The sequence below is a fragment of the Ciconia boyciana genome, chromosome 2 (assembly GCF_034638445.1).
Source record: "Ciconia boyciana chromosome 2, ASM3463844v1, whole genome shotgun sequence".
Classification (NCBI taxonomy): Eukaryota; Metazoa; Chordata; class Aves; order Ciconiiformes; family Ciconiidae; genus Ciconia; species Ciconia boyciana.
The window spans coordinates 55,285,286-55,309,631 of NC_132935.1; the positions used below are offsets into that span (position 1 = coordinate 55,285,286).

General features: G+C 45.6%; 1 protein-coding gene across 10 annotated transcripts in view; it reads right to left on the bottom strand.

Annotated features, from left to right (window-relative positions):
* EPB41L3 (erythrocyte membrane protein band 4.1 like 3) overlaps positions 1 to 22,208 on the bottom strand; it is a 98,210-nt gene extending 76,002 nt beyond the window's left edge. For 8 of the 10 annotated variants that reach the window (XM_072852704.1, XM_072852701.1, XM_072852694.1 and 5 more), the window contains exon 1: positions 22,060 to 22,208. The gene's annotated coding sequence lies outside the window, so the exon portion shown is untranslated. Of the gene's footprint in view, positions 1 to 21,089; positions 21,384 to 22,059 lie in introns of those variants that run through there. The other 2 variants (XM_072852696.1, XM_072852695.1) reach the window with 2 other exon arrangements.
* Between the last annotated feature and the right edge of the window lie 2,138 nt (positions 22,209 to 24,346).

A 24,346-nucleotide genomic window follows, 5' to 3' on the forward strand; every position in this document is an offset into this window, starting at 1 on the left:
CTCCTGCACACAAGGTTTATGAAGAGTATGACTGACCAGGTTCCCTGAAGGCACCAGATCACCTTTTGGAAGTTGTATCCCCTAGAGCACCCCAAGGCTACCCTAATTTCTGAACAGGACAAGAAAAATCAGGCCAACATAACCCGTTTGGGCTGGTTTTTTCCCGCCCTGCTGATCCAAGCAGTTTTCCCCACGGGCAGACATGGATTTACCGGAGGAAGAAGGGAACTGCATTCTCCCACCAAACTCTCTGTACAGGGCTCCAGGCACAGGGTGCAGCTGCCACTGCACCTTTCCTGCACCCAGAGTGGGGGCTGGCTCTGCCCCCTTCATCCCCCGGCGCCAGGATTCATCTCCAAAAGCAGGATCGCAGCCACTGCCCACCGCTTACGCCACGGTTCCTGCAGGCAGATCCCGTCTAAAAGAAACCGCACACACAAGCTGGCAAACGCACACATGCCTGGGAGTGCTGGGTGTAACTATAGAAGTGCACAGCGATTAAATCCAAGCCTGACAGCTATTTCATTCATTTAAAAAAAAAACAACAAAAACCACAAAACACATACACAAAACAAAAACCCCAAAACACACACACACACACAAAAACCAAAACCAAAGACAAAAAGGTAAAAGGAGGGCTCCTGAGAAACACAAGAAACTGCTTATAACCGACTTCAGCAAAGCATCTGCTCACTGAAAAGCTTTAATCCGCACAAATACAGTGATTGCAGGAAGGTAAGGGGGTGCAGAGATAACACACGAATAACTCAATAAATAAGTATGCCAAGAAACAAAAGGGAATTACAGAGGGCAGGCAGATGTGAGGAGGAGGAGAAGAAAATGAAGGAACCAGTAATGGAGACTACAGCAGCATGCCACAGATGCTGGTCATGAGAGAATTGCATAGAAACACCCTCAACTTCACCCTTTCCTCATTTCAGTTAAAAAAAAATAAAATAAATCCAGGCAAAAGAAAACACAGCAAAACTGCCCGTAGTGCTGTGCTGTGATTACAACTGATTGATAACTATTTCATTCAGCAACTAAAAAGGGAGGAAAGAGCCCTCAGTGGCACACCCTGATTTTCTGCAGACAAGTGACTTTGATTACTTGGGCTACATTTACATGAGGTTTTGACCTTTCTGAATTGCTCTGGAGCCAAACGTTCACATGGGGCCCCTTGTGCATCATTCACTATTTAAAAGTTGTATTTAATGCTACAGAGACTGAGCATGCTTCAGGCATCAGATCGTTAGAGTTCATATTCTCTGATATTGAGCAGAAGATAGAATCAATTAAAAAAAATTTAAAAAAAAAAGAGTTGCATGAGTTGCTGACACATGGCAGGTGTGCTGCATTATCACACTACCCTCAGGCCAAAATACTGTAACACCTGTGAACAATATTTTCTGTTTCATACCCTACCTAAATAGACTGTGCTCCAGTGCTCCCAAGCTGGTGACCTGCCTAACCCCACAGAAACAAGGGAATCAGATAGGCAAGGTATGGATCAGACCATCAAGCCCATCTCCTCCAATGGCTTCCTGCTCCCTCCCACCAGACATTTCTCTTTCCAGCTCAGGTGATGTAAAAGCCTACAAAGTAAAACAAAAAATGATGAACTATAATTTAAAATATCAACATGACATTTTGTGATTTCCTGGCATCTTACTAACTAGAATTCAGCAAAGAAACCAGGGTGTTTTTTTTTTTTTTTGCTTTATTTTACTGAGTGGTGCTTGACAAAGTCACAAAGGACTGCTTGCTGATTAATTAAACCCTCCCCAGCCTATTGCAAAAGCAATGTAGTATTACAATTTTTTTTTTGCTTTTGCAGTGAATGGATACTTTTCCCCCATTTTTATGGTTTTGGGGGGATTATTCTTTACATTTTTGTAGCCTTTTCTCCAATCCACTGTGATTCAGAGATGGAAAAAAGGAAGCATTTGGGGCAGAGAAGACAGAGATTTCACAGTCAGCTGGCTAATGCCTCTTCCAGCCAGCCGCTGCCATTTCCATCCTTCGCTGCTGCTCCGTCCCAGCAAGACACACGTTAGCACTGCAGCCCAGAGCTCTGCTCCCAGCCCCAGCCCCAGCCTGGGTCCACATGTGCTGCTGCCCTGAAGCATGCTGAGCTTCAGCAGGCCACAGTGTTTTCCATAAACCTGCCCAGAACTGACCCTTTTAAAAAAAATTTCAAGGGAGTCATCAATCATTTATTCTTGGAGGCAGCCGTCCGACATGGGTCATGCAAGACAGTGTGCTTGGCTTCCCCCATGGCATCCCCGACCAGTGCTCTCCATCACTAGGGAGCTGCAGGTTTTCTTGAACGCTGGATTAAAATAATTGGGAAAACTTCAAACTCAGGCAGACACAAAAGGAAGGAACAAGTCACAGGCAGCAAAAAAACCCAAGGAACCACCCCTGAATCCATACTGGGTCCTAGTTAAATAAAAGCGGCTCTGTGCGAGGAGAGCGATCGTGCTGAGGCCTGGGGCTGAAAGTGCTCCTACTTCATCTTCCTCTCCTCCCCCCCCCCAAATATCACACTAATTTTACATCCTGTTTTTCAACTTTTTAAGGAATTAAACAGGCTGATGCAGTAAGGCTACATGATGAGGCACCACAGCGTGTTTAGTCGTAATAGCTTTTGTTTTTCTGAAATGGATTATTCACTTCGTATTTAGATTTTAATCTCCTGGGCATTCACGTCAGTTTTGAACATAAAACACACCCTGCAATATCAAGTAATAGACTTTCCAGTTTGGAGCACCACATCAGGAAACCACTGGCTCCCCAAACAAATTAAAATCTTGTGAGTCTAAACAACCAAACCTGTGGCATCAGACAGCCAGCTTTCTATACTTAAACTCTTCTGGGATCCCCGTGCTCCCTAGTGCTTTAATTACCTGCTACAGATTACAAAAATACTGTTCATTTGGCACCAGCAGCTAGCCCTTGACACCCCTGCTCCAGGTTACACTGTCACTCCAAAAGCATCCTCCCAGCCCTACGCAGCGGACAGCACGCCAGACCATCAACCGGGAGAAACCGCCAGCTCCGAAAATGCAGACCAACATGTCCCCCCCAAAACTCTAGTGCACACACTAGCAGTCGGCCCTGACGCCTCAAAGCCACCAGCTGTTAAATAACGTGTTGGATGCAAACCAAGACCTACAGATGGTGTGGAAGCACGGACTTCTAGGAAGGAATCGGTCAGAGTGGAAACGCATGGACGACAAGAATATTTACGGTGGATCCAGGCATCTGCAGAGTAGAGTGATCTCACTTAAAATCACCAAGTAAGCAGGATTCTCTCTCAGCTTCAGTTACACTTTGGTAACGTGTTTTAGGGCCATTTAATTACGTGTTTTCAAAGCACAGGAAGCTCGTGCACATGTTGTCCAAATGCATACTAGTTAAGTCCTGAGGGTCCTTTGCATGATGAGCTCTACAAGGAATTAAGAGCAAGCTTTCCGTATCTTCACGTAACATCCCCATAAACCCCAAACCTTGCACCATCTGTGCAGCTACACTAAACTATGAGGATTTGAAGACCAGCATCCAATACAGCCTGACAAAGAAAATAGCTATCTTTAAAGAGGGTCAAACCCTTTTTACCTATTAAACCCTGAAATGCTATACATACAGCTATATATTAATTACACTATGTACTCCTGACCCAGTATTATACTGGATAAGGCTGTCTCTGAAGATGGATGTCACCCAGTCTGGCAACTCCTCCTCGACATGTACGACTATCTTGGACTTAAGACACATAGAAGTGACAGCAGCTCAGAGAGGACAGGAGTTGAGGCAATGGGGACAGCCAGGTGGCTTGAAGTGCCCCTGCAATACAGTGGTCAGAAAAAAATGGGGGAGGAAGGAAGAAGGGGAAGAATACGAAAGTAGAAAGTGGCAGTGATGCAGCTTAATCACAAAAATGAGAGTAAGAGGGAATGGACAAACTCTTGCTACAGAAACAGGAAGAAAAGCTCTTTGCAGCTTTTAAATCACTGGGGATTCAAAAAAGAAAGTCCGTCACGTAAATCACTGTAGGTTACTCAACAGGAATTGAGCATTTAAAAAAAAAAACACAAAAAACCCCAAAAATCTATTCTGTATCAAGTTCATAATTTGAAAGCAGAAGTGAAGGTAATTAAGCTAGATGCTGCTATTTCCTAACTCAGGGATGAATGACTTTACAACCTGAATTACTTCCTTCCCCACGTACTTTTCTTTATACATAGCTCTGCTAAATGTTTGACGGTGTGTTTTCAAGGCTACAAACCACTAATTTGGTAGCTATTAAATAATCCAAATGATCCACCTTAATTTAAGGGAGAATCCTACAATTCAGAAATAAAGTGAAAGCCTTTGATACTAAGCACACCCAACAGGTTCTGGTTTCAGACTTGTCTCATGTGCTAACAAGGCAAGCGCCCATATCAGTGAAACAGGTCCATAAACGGTGGCTTTTTCCATCCTTCCTCCTGACGTTGTGCAGGGCCCAATGCAAGACTCTCCAGGCATCTGACAAAGGACTGCTGTGCGTTGTGTCTACTGATTATTTTATGCCAATCCATTTTCTTTCAGTACCCTTCAGATCACAGCATGTAGAATTCAACTTATTTGTATTCTACATTACGTGGTAGCATGGGGGGAAAAAAAAAAAAAGGTAACTGCCTTGCTCCTTACTGGAAAGATTTGCCCAAGAAGGCATTTACAATTTCAAAGTTTAACTTATCAAACAATTTTGATATATCTTAGTGCACAATTAAACCTTCTCACAAGCTAATAAATATGCAGAAAATATAGAGTATTACTCCTTACTTCATCATAAATTGTGGTTCAACAACTAAAAATTTCTTCTAGTAGCTACGGCTGATGCTAGATAAACAACAGAGTTGCATTTCACCTCTCCTTCCCCTCTTCTGTTCACTCTGCAGTCTGTTTTCTGTGGGGACAGAAATCTCCATGCCAATATTCACATGGCCTTTACATCTGAACTAAAAAATGAATGAAGTAATCCACCCCCTCCCTGGATGTCATGAATGCCCTGGGGAAGTGGTACCCTGCAGCTGGGGTCCAACCCACTCTACTCTGTCGCCTTCACTATATGCATGTGTTTCACCACAGCTGGGGCCACAGAAACCTTACCCTTAAGAAATCATTTTTTCAAAGGTTTGCAGAGAAGCAAGAAACCAACTCATCCTTCCCCCAGCTCCAGAACAGCATTAATTATCCCTACAGCAGCAGCCACCAAAATTTTTTGAGAGATACAGCCATGCATGCGTGCCAAAAGCACCACCACCAAAACAAGCACGTGAGATATGTGCTGGATCTGAAATTAGGGGGCTCATCATTTCAAAGTGTCTTGCATACTGACATCAGTGCTTCATGGTCCCCTTCTCAGCCTCCCTTGTCTAAACTCTACCTGGTATATATTTATGTCTCCTGTTACTAAAATCCCACAATGCTGAAGTTTCCATGTTCCCCACAGGACATTTATTCCATCGATTCACTAGCCTTACTGTTTAGGAAAATTTTCCCAAATGTCTGACCTAATTCTTCCTACTTGAAATGTAGGCACGCTCCTCCTCACCCTGATGACAGTGGATGCGTAACATGGCTCTGCAGCTTGCAGACAGCTGCCGTTCGCCCCTCAGACCACTCTCGCCTCTGCCTCTTCTGGCAAGTCCTATTTTTAGTCCCCTTTCAGGCTCTTTTCTCTCTCCTCTGTTCTCTTTCCCATCAGTCCACCTCTTTCCCAAGCAATAGCATCCAAACCCTACTTTCAGCTGAAGATCAACTGTGCTTACTGGTGCTGAACCAGTAAGGTTGCAAGAAGGGCTTTATGTCTGAAAACAATACTCCTCTTTATACCTCCTGGTAGTAAAGAGTTCAATATTTTCACCATATTATGACACTTATTCAACTTAATTTTAACCTTCAATCCATTCATAATCCCACACTGTTTTCTCCAAACTCCTGCCTAAAGATCTCCCCAGTGGAAGAAAACTATCTTAACTACGTTATATTCAATAACAAGTAAGGAAAAACCCCATCTACTAGGTAGATATTATTTGGGTTTTTTTTTCATTTTATATTTTAAAAGTTCCTTCTCTTGTGCTGAGTATCGCTCAAACAAGTATTTATTAATGTACGAGATGTAGTTTCAGTGAGAGAATGCACATGATTTATATTAGAACAACTCTGGCTCCCTGTATCCAAAGTACACTCACGCCATGATACAATAGGCATATTTATTAAAATATTAGGGATTACCAATTGGAAACATTTCCAATTTCACTTATAGCTTCCATTCACTGCTGAAATACCCACTCCAGAAACAGTCACCTTAGCCCTTGGCAGGTGTTAGGGGCATTAGCAATTTGGCTGGGCAGACCCCTCAGCACATTTTCTGTAGCGGTTTCACAGGAGCCGACAACATCTTCCAAAAAACGCAGGAACTCTACATTCTCATCCGCTTTCAAGAGCCTCAGGGACATTAAGGTGACCCGAGTGGCAGTGCTGGCAGTGTCGTAACTGATTAATAAATTGGGAGCAAGCTCACATCTGCTAGGAAAGGAAAGTCTAGTCTACCCCATTTTATGGTCTCCAGCCGAGTCAAGCACATTAAAATATGTATCACTTCTGTCTACCTGTCACTTCTTGTAATATGCTTAGGTGAACCCATGGCTGCAAGCCAGAACCCAAACTGTTTCAACACAAACAGTGCTTTTGGGGAAAAGTTATTTGAAACAGAAGTGTCAGGTCCCTTTTGGTTTTCTAGCAAATGTTTGCCACAACCCTTACTGAACCAAAAGTTAAATGGTGAGGAAAGACTGCAATTTCAGGTTAATCTGGGCATCTTAATACACCCATGAAGTGAACTACATGCTATGCCTCGCCAATGAAAAATGGAAAAATCAGAAGACTGACTGAGGCTGATTCCTTTAACCTGTATTTTAAGAACAGTTTTGATATTGGTTTCTTAAGAGGGAAAAAACCCCCAACCTACGTTACACCACGAAGGAGAACATCTACTCTTCTTATTACTGGTATTGACGCTAAACATGCCATGGGGACACGATGGCAAGGAATGGGCTGACAGGCCAATACAGGATACCATTTCATTCAAATCACTTGCTAGACAATGGCTGGCATTCAGAGGACTGAAAACTTGCAGAGAAGCTAGTTCAAGCTGGCTTAAGTAGATGCAAGTGTGGACTTGGATGTTTAGGAGTTCTTAAGAAGAAAAGCAGCTTGCAATATTTCAGGGTGGGGTTCTGAGACTTTTTTTTTTTGTCTAATCCATTAGTACTAAATAAGACCAGAAACATGGCAGGGTCCTTTGTACCCAGAACTGCATCTAAGCCTCAGGATTACAGCTGTAATTAATGGGTTTTCCAAGCTGGGGAGGAAAAGAATCAACTGGGGAAAAAACCTAAACCAAAACCACCCAAAAAACCCCAGCAGCCTGCAGACTGACCAAGTTAAGGATTTCTTCTCTTGCTCACACATACACACTCACATGCAAGCATACAATGAAGGGCACAGCTCCCAAAACACACATACTTGAGGCTCTTCCCTGTTTCACGCCATTTGTAATCCTTTACAATCTTGTAAAAGCGTGCTGCCTTCAGGAAGATGAAGGTTCTTTTTATTTCTTATTATTTCATCCACAGTTCAGCATGTTGCTTGACCTACGCTGACACAACCTTAAGTAAAACAGGTTCAAGTATGCAGTTTCACCATCCCTAAAGTGAGCCGTATTTTATTAGGGTTTTTTCTTTTTTCTCTCCCTCCGCTCACACTTCAGAGGAGAGGAAATGCCTGCTGTGAATTCTTGTCCAGCATTTTAAATACCACACGAAGAGCTTTCTTTCCATTGCCAGAGAGCTTCCCAAGGACCGTAAGCCTCCAAGAGAGAGAGGTGTAAGTACCTTTGTCCTTCCCCAGCAAGCGGGAAGGAGTTGGGCTAGAAAGGGAGCCAGCAGCCCCTGCGTGCCACGGCACTCACCCAGCGCTGGGTGCTGCCCCAGCCCCCTCCACCCACGCTCATGCGAGCGAGGGCAGAAATACCATCAGCGGGATAACCAGCCACTTCACTGCCAACGAGCTCCAGTTGTAACCAAAATCCACAAGTACCCAAAAGCTAGCAATTTTTGGTATGAAGATCACAGTTATTTTTCAAGGAGCCGGCTGTACTACCCTATATACTGCAGCCATACATTCGTTATGGCCGGTCATATTGAATTATGTGCAGAAAGGCTGAATTACTACCTTTTTGCAACAACCTTGGTGTTGTAACACCCAGAAGTCTCATACGGGACAGTTTTGTAGCTTATTAAACTAGACACATTTTTGTGTTCTACAAGCTTTTAATTGTCAAGGAAGATCATGTACAGCTATAAATCTGTGAAACATATTACAAGTAATGCCACACGTTCAAATTAGTTTGATTTGATGGAGAAGATGATTCCCTTAGTTTATTCCTTTAATGCTCAGGCCAGCATACCACGCTGCCACAGCAGTCTGTAAGGTACAGCACATCTATTACTGCAGCTGAATAAAATGCAATCTTAAAACTCACATCCAACAGGGATAAATCCAAACTTCTCCTTTGGTAGGCTACCCTTCGACATAAGAATAGAAACTCCACCAAGTCACTATTGCATGTCTGTTGTAAACACTTCAAAACAAAAATGCTGGAATTTTTTTTGTTTTGAGGGTTGATTTTTGGTTAGTTTTGGGTGTTTACAGTTTTTTGTTGTTGTTGTTTTGGCCTTTTTTTTCTTTCCCCGCCCCCCCCCAAAAGATGGCTCTTGCTATCATTCTTTCTGCTCTCAAAGAATGACCTCTGGTTACTGTGGTGTGTTAAAAAGCAGATTCATTAAGTCATGTATGCACCTAGCAAGCTTAAGGCTGGCACACATCCCTCACAACTCCTCCTCATTCAAAAAAAATTTATATAGTTAAAAACCTGTGCAATACAAGGAAAAAAAAAAAGGTGCTATTTTCAGACCAGACTGAATGTACTTGAATGAAAAAAAAACCCTAAACTCAGTTCTGAGAAAAGTGACAGAAAAGGAAGACTAATTCAGCCTTAGCATTGTATTGGCTATAACTGCTCTAGCAATCTGCACCATTGCTAATCTCAGCCCCAGTGCCCGATATATACAACAGGACTTACAGATACCTTAAGCAGATGCAGAACTATTTCCCAACCTTCCAACACTTTTAAAGCCAAAAGGATCTGGAATTTTCCTTCAAACTACCGGTGCAGGTTTGCAACATGAGCTACAGTGTGCTTACAAACCCTACGCTCGGTGGCATGGGTTTTCTAACTCATTTTAATTTGCAGGTCTCGGCAGGCGGAGGCAGCGTGCTGTTTGGGCCCAGAGTAAAGCCAGCGCAAAGCACGTTGATGTCAGGTCCTCAGCCTCAAACATTTCATTTTACGAACCTCCTTCTCCCAGGCCAACGCCCCTTGCCTAACACGGACGCATGCTTCTCTCAGGGTTTATATTTATCCCTGGACCAGGTGCCATTTTCCAGCAGCGAACACAAGCTCACCCGTGCTGAGGGCTCTGAAACAAAGGCAGGAATTTTTCCCCCCTCTACACGCACCTCTCTGTGTGCACGAGCCGTTAAAATGTTTTCATACGAACCAGGTTCATGTGTCAAGGAACAAGTGACCTGGAGTTTTTGAATGTTCAAAGCCAGCATATGTTTGGCCCTACACTTTATTTATGTTCTATGTGTACTTTGCCTCCCCGAAGCCTACAGCAAACAGCTGTCATTAACATTCACCCCTTCTGCTAACACTTTCCTTAATCCCTAACTGACTTTCCAGCCTATAATTAAACTTTCCAGCTGCTGCACTCAGAGATGGCACCAATATCCATCATTTGTTTCTAAGTAGTCCCTAAAAAGCTCTTTTTCCAATTTCCAAGACCATGGGCTAGGACCAAAGCCTCTTATACTTACATGTTTTAGGCTAAAAACCTTCCATTCACTTACAAATGGTCCCATCTTTTACTAGAGAAATTAAATGGCCAGCTAGTATTATCTTAATAATTAAACTAATGCATTTTTATAGTGCCAATAGGTGGAGTGCAAAGGCTTGAATACCGATGGATAAAAACTGCAAGTGCTTCCACATTTTGCACAGAAAATACACTGGAAAGAACTGTATAACCACCATCACTTACAAAGCCCAAAGTTTAAACAGCAGCTCTGCAATGAAAGAATTAGGATTTGGAAAGACGTTATGAATAAATGTGATGAAAAAACAAACATCTTACTTGAGATCGCAACAGTAAATTGGGGTTAGCACTTCAATCCTGAAAATCTGTTTTTCACATTCACGTAAATCATTACATGAAGGGTAGAGATGGCTGGCAACATTTTTGTCTGATGCTGTTGTTACAGTGTTCAAGAGGACTTGATATTGTATTAGAAAATTACTGGCTTCACAGCTGAAAAGGGAAGGGAGAAGATGTCTGAAGCAAACACTGTATTTTTGGGTAACACGACATAACACGACACTGGGGCACAGCGAACAGAGCAGGTCGGGACAGGGTAACACCCGGTGCACACACGCCATGGGCTTCAGGAGAACAACGATCCACAAGCCCTGCAGATCCAGGACAAGAAAACCTCACCAGATAGCCACAAACTCATGTTACTTTTGTGATCCCCAAATGTCTGGGACACCTGCTGAGCCTCTGAGACCACAAAGCTCGCCCACCCCAAACCTGAAGGCTGGATAACCACGCACGGCATCCTCAATCCCAGAGCTCCGCAACTCCGTGTGCCGCAAAAAAGGAGCCAACATCTCCAAATATTATCTGTTACAGAGTAGGGCAACATTTGCTCGACTGCCGAAGCGCTATCATTACAAACAGCAAGCGGGCTCCATTCACAACATGACTGGCGAGCGTCCACCAGCAATCCCGACGGCCCACCGGCCCGCAGCAATCACGTCGCTTGCTGATGAAGACACAGGGATATTCAGGGCCAGCCACCCCCGTGTCTCCTCTTAACGTGTTTAGGAGTCGGAGTGTGCTTTGGCTTTGCCAGTTGCCTCACGTGGCAGAGATAAATTGAGTGCTTAGATCCAGCCTTCACGTTTCTGAAACTGCAGGCTGGTTTCACCGGGGATGAAGGCTGCAGCCTTGCTGAAAGTTATCTGCTATTTAAACAAAGTGGGGACACCCTTAGGAAAGGAATGCATTCATTTTCAATTTTATCCCGCTATTTGAGGCTAACAATCTAACCTTAAGGTTTTCATGTTGCAAAATATTTCAATAACTGGGCAGGATTTATCAGCTACTGTAAGACTATTTTGGTAGGCTACCAGAAGACAAACCATTCAGGTTTTGTCAAGTCTAAAAGCATCGCTGCTCAGCAAAGAAATCATACCAGACAGGTGCAAAAATTCAAAGCTTGGACAGCTATGGCTTGTTCTGAGCAGCAAGGCAAGAAAGGTCAACATTTTAAGTGGCAATTAATACACTTTCAGTTTTATCTAAACTATAGGTGAAACTTTCCTCCCTCCTTACATTAAACATATCATTTTAAAAGGTGAATTTTTAAGAGTGCACGACACGCTTAAGCTTCAAATATGTATGCTTCGAGAGGTTAGGAGAACGTGAAAACAGTGTTTCATTGAAAACTGTTTGTCATTTTTAATCACAGGGTAACTCTACAAGAGGTGTGACTGATGCAATTTAAGTTTTCACCTGACAAATTGAATTATTAATCTTCACGGCGTACAACAAAGGATCAAGCGGAGCAGTCAGTCAGTTACCAGCCCCAGGAGCTATGACAGAACACCCCTGAGATGGGGAAGCAGCGTCTTGCAGCACCCTGGCATGAAGCACTTCTCCCTGCAGGCGCTGCAGCCAGGACAGCCCCGGACCCCTGTCCTTGCCCCCACTGCTACCTCCTAGCTTCGGTTTCCCGAAGCAGGAAAGGACCTCGGGCAGCCCCACCGATAAGAAACGCTGCAGTTCGCAAGGAAGGCGACAGCGAAACAAAGTTGAGGGCTTTATCTGCGCCTCGGGAAGAGCGGTTCGTTCTGTACTGGCAGCTCTGGCAGGGAGGACCAAGGAGCTTGAGGAGCTTTTCACTCACGCCTGAATGAAAGCCTTACCTATTACCAGTCACTGCTTCATTTCCCTATGGAAGGGAATAAATACTCCCAGCTCCCACTAAGTTTTCAAGGAGTTGCCTTTTTCTAACAGAGTACACTTGTCATGATGCCTTGCCACCCCAATTCTGGAAGATACCATGCATTTTGCAGAGCTGTCATCTCAAGTGATGTTAAATATTACTCTTGGGTACTAATTTTGTATCTCTCTGATATTACCGATTCCTTATTATGTGTCCAACCAGAGTTCAGAAAGAAACAAAGTTCTAAAAATTTCCACAGAGTAACTTAAAATGAGGTTTCCATACACCACAATTTCAGAATACTAGGTTAAACTAGAGTAGGGTATACAAGGTCTTAAAACGAAGGCCAAATGCAACCAGAAAGCAGGATTCCTTGCTTGAGAATCTCAAAACGTTGGGCTTAAATGTGCCACTAGTCAAAGAGTGACTTCTGCTCAGCCCAATTCTCAAACTAGTATGTTTTTAAGTAGGAAATAATCCCATTCATCATGTAAACACTTATTCAGACTCTTGTTAATGTTTGTGCTATCCCTTCTGAATTTCTGGACAGTTTCTTTCAGGCTCAGCAGCCAACATTTAATTAAGAAATATTTAACCACTAGTATTTTTTAAACAACGGCATATAAGCAGAAATAATTGCTTATTACATCTACTTTACAAAATCAAAATACAGCCAGTGGAAACCAGATACAAAACACCCTCCTTCAGCTGAACTACTTCTGTTTAGAAAATGAACAGACAATGCATTTCCTTGGCCGAGACCTTGATTTGTTTGCCAAGTCCCATCCTGCAGCGATTTTTCTTCTTACAACAACATCCCAGGCGCAGAGGGCACTATCAAGGAAGCAGACTCACAGTTCAGCAGGTTAGGAACAACGATAGCCCTGGCGTGCCTTAAGGTAGCAAAGCGTTTTTAGTAAACTATGTAATGTAGTAAATATATCTGTTTTATCCCTTTATAACTGCTTGGAAGCTAGAGAATGACAGATATCCTCTTAGTGCTATTTGTATCTTTATAACATGATGGCTTGTTGCTGCATCATCTACTGCATGCCAGCACTTTTTTACTAAAAAAAAAAAAAAAAAAAGTACAGCAAGATTTCTTACACATCTATGGAGATATTAAACACTTGCATCTATTTCCACAAACGGGTTAGAAGAAGGAAGCGTAACTACACTGTCTGCATTCTTCAAAGCAACATCACAGGATCAGAAGGTCAGGGGGCATCTTTTTTCATACCAGCTACCTTGCTTTTAGACAGAAGAAACACCAGCATGAGTTAGAAAGGAGTGCTTCAGATGATGGAATATGCAGGACACAGGCAAACAGCAAAACAAAGTGCAATAACGAAACTGCTACTGTGGTGAGGTGAGGTAATTCAGAACAACAAGGGATGGGGAAAACACAATGATCATGTCTGCACAGCAGGTAGGCAAAAACAAAGTTGGAGCTGAAGAGGGACGAAGTCCAAAACCAGGCAGAGAGTTTAGTTTAACACAGACACTCCTGTCACAGAAGCTGCTGGTATCCTTCTGGCCAGTGTAACACAGCAACTACAACTGCCTTGACACTGTGGGTAACCCCAAACCCACGCCACTTGCCCTATACTGGCAAGAGACATTTTATGTCTGTTCCTATAGCACAGCAGTGGGAAGTCGGTAAAAATTTAAAAAGAAGGAACTTCTTTTTATTCGTCAGCTCTCCATCCTTAATTCATCACTGTCCCCTCGGGCTGAGAAAAGGACTGGCTTTACTGCTCTGCATTACCATGTTAGTAGAGAAGCTGCAAAGTACAATATTCATGGTTTATATATGATGTGAGTGTAAGAAAAATAGTTTTGGGTTCACACAATGAAGAATAAGTCAAGAAATCCGTGTCATACCATTAGCAAAGGAGGACAAAACACTTTCAAACTTTAAACGTGAAATTGTGGATGGCTTCATTTGGCTTTGCAAGAACCGTGGTCAGTGGGTACAGATTAGAAATAGTAACCTGAACACCAACACTTTCAGGAGAAAGGCAGGCTTTTCAAGTAACTTTAGCGATATCAGTATTTCACCATCACAATAATTAATTGTCTGGCATATTTAGTTATGTGCAAATGCAAGTAGGTACAAGGTTTACGCAGACGGAAAGCCTAGTTGAATATATTTAAATATACTGATGAAGGAGGTGGGCGCTGTCTTTTCTCCCCAACTTGGACAGCCGGTGGGGGCGGAAGCATTGTCTGCTGGCTCTTCTTTGCCAGCCCATTACAGGCGGAAAGGGATTCCCAAGATTGGAATAAACCATGACAAATCAACTATTTTCTAGTTTTTGAGGATGCCATTAAATAGGGCAGCATGAGAAGTAGTTGGGTGTGGTGGTTATCTTTTTTACTTTTTCCAAGATATCTACTACAGCACATTAATATATTAGTTATTGTCATTGTATGTACATGCATAATCTACATACAGCATTAGCGGCATTGAGGGCAGCACTGAACACATAATGTAAACCCGTGTCAACACCAGATCTAAACCGGACCAGAGCCTGTCCACTACCTCCGTTTGCTGGAGTGGAGAATTACCCACACTTAGCTCGCTACCCCTGCAAGTAAGTGATCAAACCCTGACAGTGTGCCGGCACAGTATGAAAGGACCCTCCTAATTGCCATGCCTCAAATTCCAGCTCTAAGCCTCCTAAGAGAAAGTCTGCAAAACTCTTTAATAAATCATAGAAATCAGAGATGGAAATCAGGTCATCTTGCCTGCGCCTCCTATCCGCACCGCGAGTTTGCCACCTATACAGTGCTGCTGAGTGCTCTGTCTCGGCAACTCCTAAATGATTCAAGTGCTGAGGTTTCTCCTGATTCCCCAGGCAGGCTGTTACACAGCCCAGTGAACCTCGCCGTCCGTCCCACCTACCAGCCTCGTCCTGTCCACCTCAGTTTTGCCTCTGTCCCCTTTTGTTCTGTTCTTATCTATAGCTCCCTCCAACTCCCCCAAAATCTGGTCTTGATGCTACCACAACCACCATCCAGCAAAAATTGTTGCTCAGGAAACGTTCTTCTGCCTCTCCTGTAATCCCACTGTAGTGTGCTGCTATTTTTAGGAGAAAAAGGAGGTGGTAAGGGAATGAAAGGCTGCCAGCTTCAGCTGTACAAGAATAATGCTCCAGTACGTGGAAACTACATTACAGTGTTTTCCTTTAAGCACATATAATTAACCAAAACTTTCAGTCTTCTGGAATGATCCAAAAGAGAGAGACAAAAGAAATGGTAAAGACAAATTCCGAGGCAAAAAACCCACCATCTCACTTGACCTTTCAACCCCGCAGCTGGGCCTCTCCTTCCAGGATTGTTCTCAAGATTTTATACCGGCATTTGCCCAGCGACCCGCACGGTTAAACCAGCAACATACCACCATAATAAAGTGATCAATTAAGAAACCTGCTTACAACAAGAGGCAACCATGCCTTGCACCAGCCCCTCTAGTGGGAGCGAGACCTGTGTTTTACTCCGGCTTTGAGAGAAGGCAACGTGCTGACCTCCGACAGGGCAGCTGCCCATCACCCTCCCCAACCCCGGCCAACGCCAGTGCCAGATGCCCCATGTAAAGGGCTCTGTGCAACCAGTGCCTGGACTACCAAGACCATCTGGCTAAACCAAAACTACCCTGCTTTCCAGAGAGCACGCTTTATACCTTGCCCACCACCTTTACCTCTATCAAACGTCATATTTACTGATACGTAAGGTTAAGAACTGCTACTAGGAACAAACCAGAGGTACTAGGTTTCTTGCTGCAAATAGCTCCCATAGGCAAGCGGCAATATTTCTCTCTGTATAGATGTATATGTCCGTATCCTGACTCCAGCGCAGCTGTGGGGCACCCGCAGCAATCACATTGTGCTGGAGAGCAGAGGGCTCAGCACTGCCTGCCCCAACCCTTGCTCTGCAACAGCAGTAATTTAATTGAAAGAAAACAGCGATGAATTCAGCAGACCTGGTGAAGTAATCATCTCCAGGGTCCTTAGACAGATTACAGCTTCCTGACCTAAGCTGCAATTTGGTAGGGTCAGATTTTGATACCTCTATCTAAACCGAATTGAGCCTTGCTTCACAGACAGGCTTACCGATTTCTGTGGGAAGACTGGCAGATAAAGATACTCCCCAATGCGAGTCAGGGTGCAAGAACAGGTCTCTCAGTTAGCATAAACATATGTTTCCTAGGTCTGGAAGAGCTTTTTTTTTCCCTCTTCACAGCCTGTTTGCATTTGCTGGCTTATTAAACAAGATTTTATTTGCAGCCAGTATGTCCTAGGAAACCAGGAGGTGTTACACATAATTGCCCTCACATTCATAAGGAGTAAACAAGGTAACCTCTACCACCAGGGATTCCTCCTGCTCCACCGCCACCAGCAATGTCATGCTCCCTGGCTGCCGGGAGCGGTGTCACCTCCTGCCACCCAGGAAAGGCTGCTGGAACACCCCGGCATGTGGCTGCCGCCCAGGATTTACTCACCTCCTCCGCTCCTCCAGGGAGGTGGAGAGCGCTGAGGCTGAGCCGCTGCAAGGCGTGAAGCTCTGAGGATGAGGAACACGGAGGGATAATCCGAAATTGGGAGGAGGGGAAGAAGGGCAGGTGCTCGGCCACCTGCCTGGCTGATGGGAAGGATGGACAGTGCCAGAGGCTCCGCTCCAGCAGGGACCCTGCCAGGGAGCCCAAGGGAAGGGGTACCCAGCCAGTGACCGTAGCTGGGGGAAGGGGACGTGCGGTGGGAATGACAGGCAAGAGCCTGGCTGGGGGAGCAGGACACAACTAAAGAGAACAGCAAAACCACAGGCGTAAGCCTGAGGCTTGCTCTGCTCCCATGAGCATCCCATCGCCCATCAACAGGGCTCCACCCAAGAGCCTGCCATGGTCAGCTGTTCCCACCTCAAATATATTCCCCCACTTGCTACCTGCAGCTCATCTGGGATCAAAACCCAGCCCCTGCTTTAGGAAAAAGGCTGCAGTAAAAGCCAAGCGATAGACGCACGCTATGCTTTGGTAGTTCAGTTTTTAACATAGACTGAAAACAGAAACATCAACCATTCTCCATTCCACGCAGGAGCTTTCTTCTCTCACCTATAACTCATTAGAGCAGTGCTATGACTTTTCCCTTCCATCACATTTGTCAGTAAACACAAATTTCATACAAATACATGCACATGAGCATGTATCCAAAATTGTATCCTGCTTTTTTCTCTTTCCCGCCCAAAATATTTCTTTATATTCACATATGCTTTCCATTTATTCTAGCCCTTTACCCCCCACACGCGCGCTGAATCCCCGGTTTCCACATTCTTCTTTAACCCTCTAAACCATAAAGACTTTTCTCAGTGGGATCAAACATCTGGTGGGTGATCCTCATGCAGATTTCAGTACTTCTTTTGTTTCTCAGCTTGCCAACAGATCAGTTTTGATAGGTAATGAAGCCACTGAAAGGGATTCTCTGTCTGTGGCACACAAAGTATTTCCAAGACCTATAAAGGAAAGGGTAAAAATTGAAAGGGTCTATGTAAAAAGAGGGGGTTTTTTCCCCCCTTTTTTTACTTCTCTGTACTTTTTAAACTTTTATTTATGTATTACCCTTTCATAAACTGTGTCCCATAGGGTGCAAATAGATTCCTAAGTGATTTAGAAGATTATTATAATTTCCTTTTTGCTTTTATCCACTTTATTCAAGAACAACCAACTCTGCTGATACAGTCAAAGACCAAGTAAAAAGTAAAGATTTCATTTTCCTCCAGGGACAAAAAGCTGACAATTACTCAAATTGCATTCTATCAATTACTCAGGAAGGGTGTAGGAGATATGGAGTTTGCTGTCTATACAGCACATTGTCTCAGATTAAGTCAGTTGTCCCAAATACTGACCCATTTCTGCTTTTCCACAGATATTTAGTCCTCGGCAATCCTCCCGAGTTTCCTCTGCACCGATGCTTATGGTGACAACGATTGAGACTGGCAGGCGCAGGCGCAAAGGGCCCACAGGATTTCTCCTACTGAAGCCAAGATAAATGCTTACACTTTTCTTCTCCACTACCTGTGCTGTTCGTTTTAAGAAACTTGAGATCTTTCCAAAGAAAACAAGCATTTCTCTTTGGGTGTGTCTAGGCAGCTAATGCAAGAGGAAGTGCTATATGTCCTTATACACATTTACACTTGGACCATTCCCCAGCCATTAAAAATGGCTAATACTAGAGATTAAAAATTAAGAGAAACATGCTATAAAACCTAGCTAATCCATCATCTTTTCAGTAGGTCATCTCTTTTAAAGGCTTCCTTTACAGTACTGATTCAAACTGCTTAGCGATGCTTATTTAAGTCTAGTTCTAGGTAACACTCTTTTATATACTTTATAACTACTGTACCAGATAAAAACAGTTCATCATGATCCTTTGGAATAAACACGTTTTCAGCTTAATTTTCAGCTTAGTTGACAGCAATCATATTTTTCAGTTATACACATGCATTTATTTTCACTTGATTAGAGAGAAATTATGACTGAACAAGCACTTTGAAAATTCAAATTCTGCAGTCATAACGTATTTCCAGTTAAAAATGTGATGAATAACATGCTAAAACACAATATCCCAGGGCCATGCTATACACACTGAAAAAACACAATCCTGCAGACTCACAACAGCCCTCCCTGCATGGACCAACCCTTTGTTTTCAAAGCCCAACATACATCAAACACGCACTGAACGTACACAGATTCTCACCCAAGGATGTATTTTGATGTGATAAAGTCACATAGTTATTAATACTTTCATGTTGAAAATGCTGTAGCTCGAGAGATAAAGCTGATGCTTCAGCTCTTGAGAAACAAGTATTCTTTTATAACCGCTTATAAATGGTTTGATGTTTTCCCTGAGACAACAAGCAGTCATTTACTGGTACATAAGATTTCCATGAAACAAGTCTGAATGTCACCCACCGTGAATAACACATTTAACAAATTTCAAGAACTTTCTGTTAACTCAAGATCATGCCTGCAATACAAAGAAGTGACATTTTACATAAGTAAAAAAACAGCCATGAATAGCCCCCAAGGAATTCACAACCATTGCACCAAACAACAAATCTAACAAACACAGGTGCAAGCATGCTGCTGTGGGTCAAACCTACCATCAGTGCCCATATTATCTATAAAAACCCTCCCAGCCTTCAAAGAAAAACCTGTGAACAGTATTTTTTTTTTTTCCAAAGACTAAATATTCAGCAGGTTTCCACTACAGACAAAAAAAGACCTCACCCTGAAAAACCTGTGAACAGTAATTTTTTTTTTTTTCTCAAAGACTAAATATTCAGCAGGTTTCCACTACACACAAAAAAAGACCTCACCCTGTTTAATTCAAAAATTACATAAGTTGTAGCTTCACCTTCACTTGCTCCTTCTCGGAAGAGAGAATAAAACCCCAACTAAAATTAGACCTCTTCAGCTTTGCTGCAGTTCCCCAGCAGACAGACACAGCCCTACCCTGCGAGGAGCCGCCAAGGCGGAGGCGCGGGGGGGGGGGCTGGGGACAGTGCCACACCCTGCGGCCCCCCCACTCCTCCTCCTCCTCCTCCCCCCCCCAAAGGCTAAACCTGCCCACCACAGAAGCAGGCTCCCATCGGATGAGCTCCTGACACGCATCCGACCAGCTCCTCGGTCATACCGGGCAGCCTTTGGGGAGAAAAGGCCATCAGCTGCATCATTAATGGAGGGATGCAACTGCGTGCAATTAGTTCAGGGAGAGGCCCGGTCTGATTAAATAAAGCCAATGTATTTTTAATGCTTCCCAATGTGTTTCATGTTCTCTGCTGCAGTGAGCAGGTCTGCAGCATGCCGACAGCTCAAGGAGCCTTCCTGCTCAAGCGCTGCCGTAAGGAATAAACTTCCAGTGGCTCTTACTCTAATGCGGTGCTCTTGGGCTCTCTTCTCCCCTTATTGCCATGCAGGTCTCATCCTCACGTTCGAGCTGAAACTTTCCAACCCAAGGAGACCAGCACAGCAGTATTCGCCTATACTACGTTATGCATGTACACACACAGGTGCAGCAAGACCCATGAATTTAACCACACCGGTGATGCAGCAGGATGATCTTGACCTTTTAATACTTTACAAAAGGACTGTTCTCCATAGATTTAGAGGAAAAGCATACACTCCATCGCAGCTGACTAAGATTTACTGGTCAAAAACTTACATATTTTGCTTATTTCCTCATTTTCTATGATATTTAGTTATACTTGTTTTCTTTATACGAATCTTTCAGCTTTCTATGGACTCAGGCAAATGCCGACAGTATTATAAGTAAGATGAAAAAAGCTGTAATTCAGATTGCCATACTGTAAAAGGACAGATGCACGTGGGACACACCTAACCCGGAGCTTTTCTTTGGCAAGCAGGCCTCCGGCTTGCAATCATTTTGACAGAAAAGACTTCAAACATCGTAGGTACTTTCCCTTCAACTTACAAGCGACATGCATGTTGAGTTGAGGAAATACTTTCCATCCCTGCCTCAAACACAAGCACACGCTGGCAAACGGCATTCGGAGCGATGGTCACCTTTACCGAACGCCTTCCTCCGCAAGCAGAGCCGCGAAAGAAATAAAAAAAAATAAAAATCAAGACACCGCAAGGCCAGACCGGCAATACTTTGCTACTTGCGATGATGACAGGAGCGCGCGTTTTCAAGCTGCTCGGTACACACGGCGAAGTTTCAACTCTGAAACCTAAAAAGACAAAAAACTGCTTCCCCCTCCCCGCACCCAGCCCCTCTCTGGTCACGCAAGTGCGAGGGGCCGCAGCCGGGACGCCGGCGGACGGGACCGCACAGCCCGCCTGCCGGCCACGCCCTCGGCTTCTCCACTTCCCTTTCCCCACAGACCTGGCCGAGCACCGCAACTTCCACGCCGCGCTCCGCGGGGCCGCGGGTGGGCAGCGCCCGGCTCGCCGCCGCTCCAGCGCACCTGGGAGCCCGCGCCGAGGCGAGGCGAGGCGAGGCAGGCAGGCGGGCGGGCGGGCGGGCGTGCGCGCCTCCCCACGCGCGATTCCTCCCGCGGGCGGCCCCGGCAGCGCGGGGCGGAGCGGAGCAGCCCCGGCCCGGCGGCTCCGACACCCGCGGGCGGCGGGGCCCCTCGGTGCCGGCCGGGGGCGGGCGGCGCGGCGCTGCCACTGCAGCGGCCCGGGGCTGCGATGTGCTCCGTACATAACCACACCCACCGCATTGCAGAAGCCACGGCCGGGGCGGGCGGGGGGGAGGGAAGGAGACAGCCAGCCCCCCCGCCGCACGGTGAGGGAGAGGAGGGAGCGGAGGGGGGGCCTGCTCCCCCTGCACCGCCCAGGCGCTGTGCCCCCCAGGTGAGCGGGGCAGCCCCCCGGCTGGGCTCGGGGTGTGCCCGGCCAAGCCAGACACCCCCGCCGCGCCTCTGCCGCCTACAGAAGTTTCCCACAAAAATGCGTATCGCCCTAAAAAAATTAAAATTGCACCCCCCCCCACACACACACAGCCCCCCTTCCCCCCGGCACGGCTGCGGCGGGAGCAGCCGTGTCCCCCGTCTCCCCCGCCGGGCCGCGGCGAGCTCCCCCCGCGGAGCCCCCGCCGCCCTCCCCGCTCTGCGGGGGGCACCGCTCGCTGCCTCCCCCGGGCATCCCGGCCTCAAGCACACAGCGCCCTCCGACCCCCTCCGCAGCTGCTAACTTAAAAATGGCTCCTAGGAACGAGGTTTTTATATATATAAATACGTATATATTAAAAAAAAAAAAGAAGGGGTGGGGGGGATGCAATCTGCCCGCGCCCTGGCGGGCATATCCTCCGCTTCCCTGCGGGGAGGACACCGCACGCAGCGGGAAGGTACCTTGGCGGGGAGCGACGGGGGCGCCCGGCGGCGGCGGTACCGGGGCGCGGGGCTGCTCCCGGCGGCGGCGGCGGCAGCGGGGCTGCTCCCGGCGGCGGCGGCCACGCGTCAGCAGCGGCAGCGCAGCCCGGCTCTGCCCAGAGCGAGCCTCCGCCGCTTCCCAGCAAATCAGGGCTGCGGAGGCTCCTCCGGAGAGAGGGAGGGAAAAAGGAAAGAAAAAAAAAAAAAAAAAAGGAGAGAGGGGAAGGGAAAAAAAACCACAGAAAAAAAAAGGGGGGGGGGGGAAGCCCACGCTGCGGAGAACGGCGAAAGCTGGATGCCGGCAGGTTTCTGGAGCCAGCCCCCCAGCCTGCTGCCGCTGTACGAGCGGGGGGCGCCGGGGGCTGCTCCCCGGGCACACAGCAGGGAGCCTCCCCCCCCTGCCCGGCACCGGGATCCCCACCTGAGCCCAGAGGGATCCGGTCGGTTTTTGGCTCAGCTACAGGAATTCTTCTGTTTAGACAGATGAGTTTAGCTGCTGCAGTTGCAACCAAACCCTAGTGATGGAGAGACTCCCTATGAACTTAAAAGCAGCAAGCTGGGTGCTGTCATGGTCTGGCTTTGATTTACCCGTGGGGTTTTTACCAGCCTTTTCGATTTTAATTTCCAGTGACAAACCACGTGCTCTTAAAATCTGGACCCTATTTCGCTCAACAGCATCACCAGAACAGAAATGAATAGAGGTCCTGCCATACATTGTCTCCCGATCCAAAAAGGGTAACGTAAAACTGAAAAAGACTTTTGAGTTTTCACTGCAATACAGACCACAACACGCCACATGTCAAAAAGCATCAAAAATTGCTAGCACACACAGAAGCCGTTTGGGAGGGGATAATCCTACTTTCACCATTTCATTTTGGTAAATACGTAGCTCCTCTTAGAGCACAGAACTGAGCTCTCTGCTAACTACACACGATACGAGCAGCTATGAGATCTGAGAGTCTGCCGCACCACGGTGCTCAGAGGCACTGCTTGTTTGCTTCTCCGAGGGACCAGAAGCAGCTGAACTTGCTCTTTTCCAGGGGAGGAATTGGCCTTGGGAGGGGTAGCGATGGCTGGCTATGGGAGAGGCACAGACCGACACACTCTCGGGCTGCACCTTCAATCCTGTTGCAACACAGTGGATAAATTAGGCTTATTCTCTCTTTAGACAGTGTATTTGGAGAGCTCCCAAAAAGGATAAGATACAAATTGTATTCAGGCCTCTGCTATGAATTGGGGGGGAAGATCTCCTTTAATTAGCAGCATCTCTGTGGGATTTAAGAAGGGAAAGAGGTTTTGACAGTAGGCAGTGGAGGTACCATTTCTCAGATCTGCAAAACTGCGCTACTCTGTATTCAATGTACAATCGTAGCAAGAAACACACACACACACCCCCCGCTCCCTCACCTGCTCTGCAGGAGTGCCATTTAGCAGATCTGGCACACGGTAACATGCACAAGGAGGAGAGAGACTGCAAAAGGAAAATGCATGCCATCAACTAAGAGAGGGCATACCTCTAGTCATGCAGCTGAAAAAGACTTGTATACTCTTCTCCACCAGGAGCTCTGGAAGTCATCATGAATCACAAGGGAATGGACTTGACATTTGAGACATACATTAGAGTTAACAAGGTTTGATTTGGAAAAAAAAAAAAGGTAAGAAAAGGACTGAGCTGGTTTGAATCAAATCGAGGCTTAAAAGCAAGCTAGGAGACTTAAGAAATATTATTTGAAAAACAGTGCAAGATTTACCAGCTCACCTTTTTGCAGCTCTTGTACTGCCTGTTACAGAGGAAGCTGTTGACACTGCTTTTAAGCAGAGATACACGGCTGGAGCATTAGCGCTTCACAGCAACACATGTTGTCCCTCAGCAGTACTGCAGGAGGATTTGCCCCCCAGTTACAATATACTCTGCGATCCCTTCCATGGATATACTGCATATGTAATAGCATCTTTCATCCGAGGATCTAGAAGGCTGTCAGCACATTGATTTAACCTCAGAACACCAAGTGGTATTAACAGGCTGCTCCTACAAGCAGGAAATCTTTGCAACAGATATGAGGTAGCTGGTACCTCTGGACTACCAATAGGGGCCTAACTTTCAGAGTTCTCAACACTCACAGTATTTTTAATTTTTTTTTTTTTTTCCATTTTCAAATGTTACTTTCTAATTCCAAAGTGGGTTAGTTGGCCAGCCTGCCCTGACTTCTGTCAGATAGGAGCTCCATGGAAGTTTAGGTTTCCATGAATCAGCAGTTTTAAAATT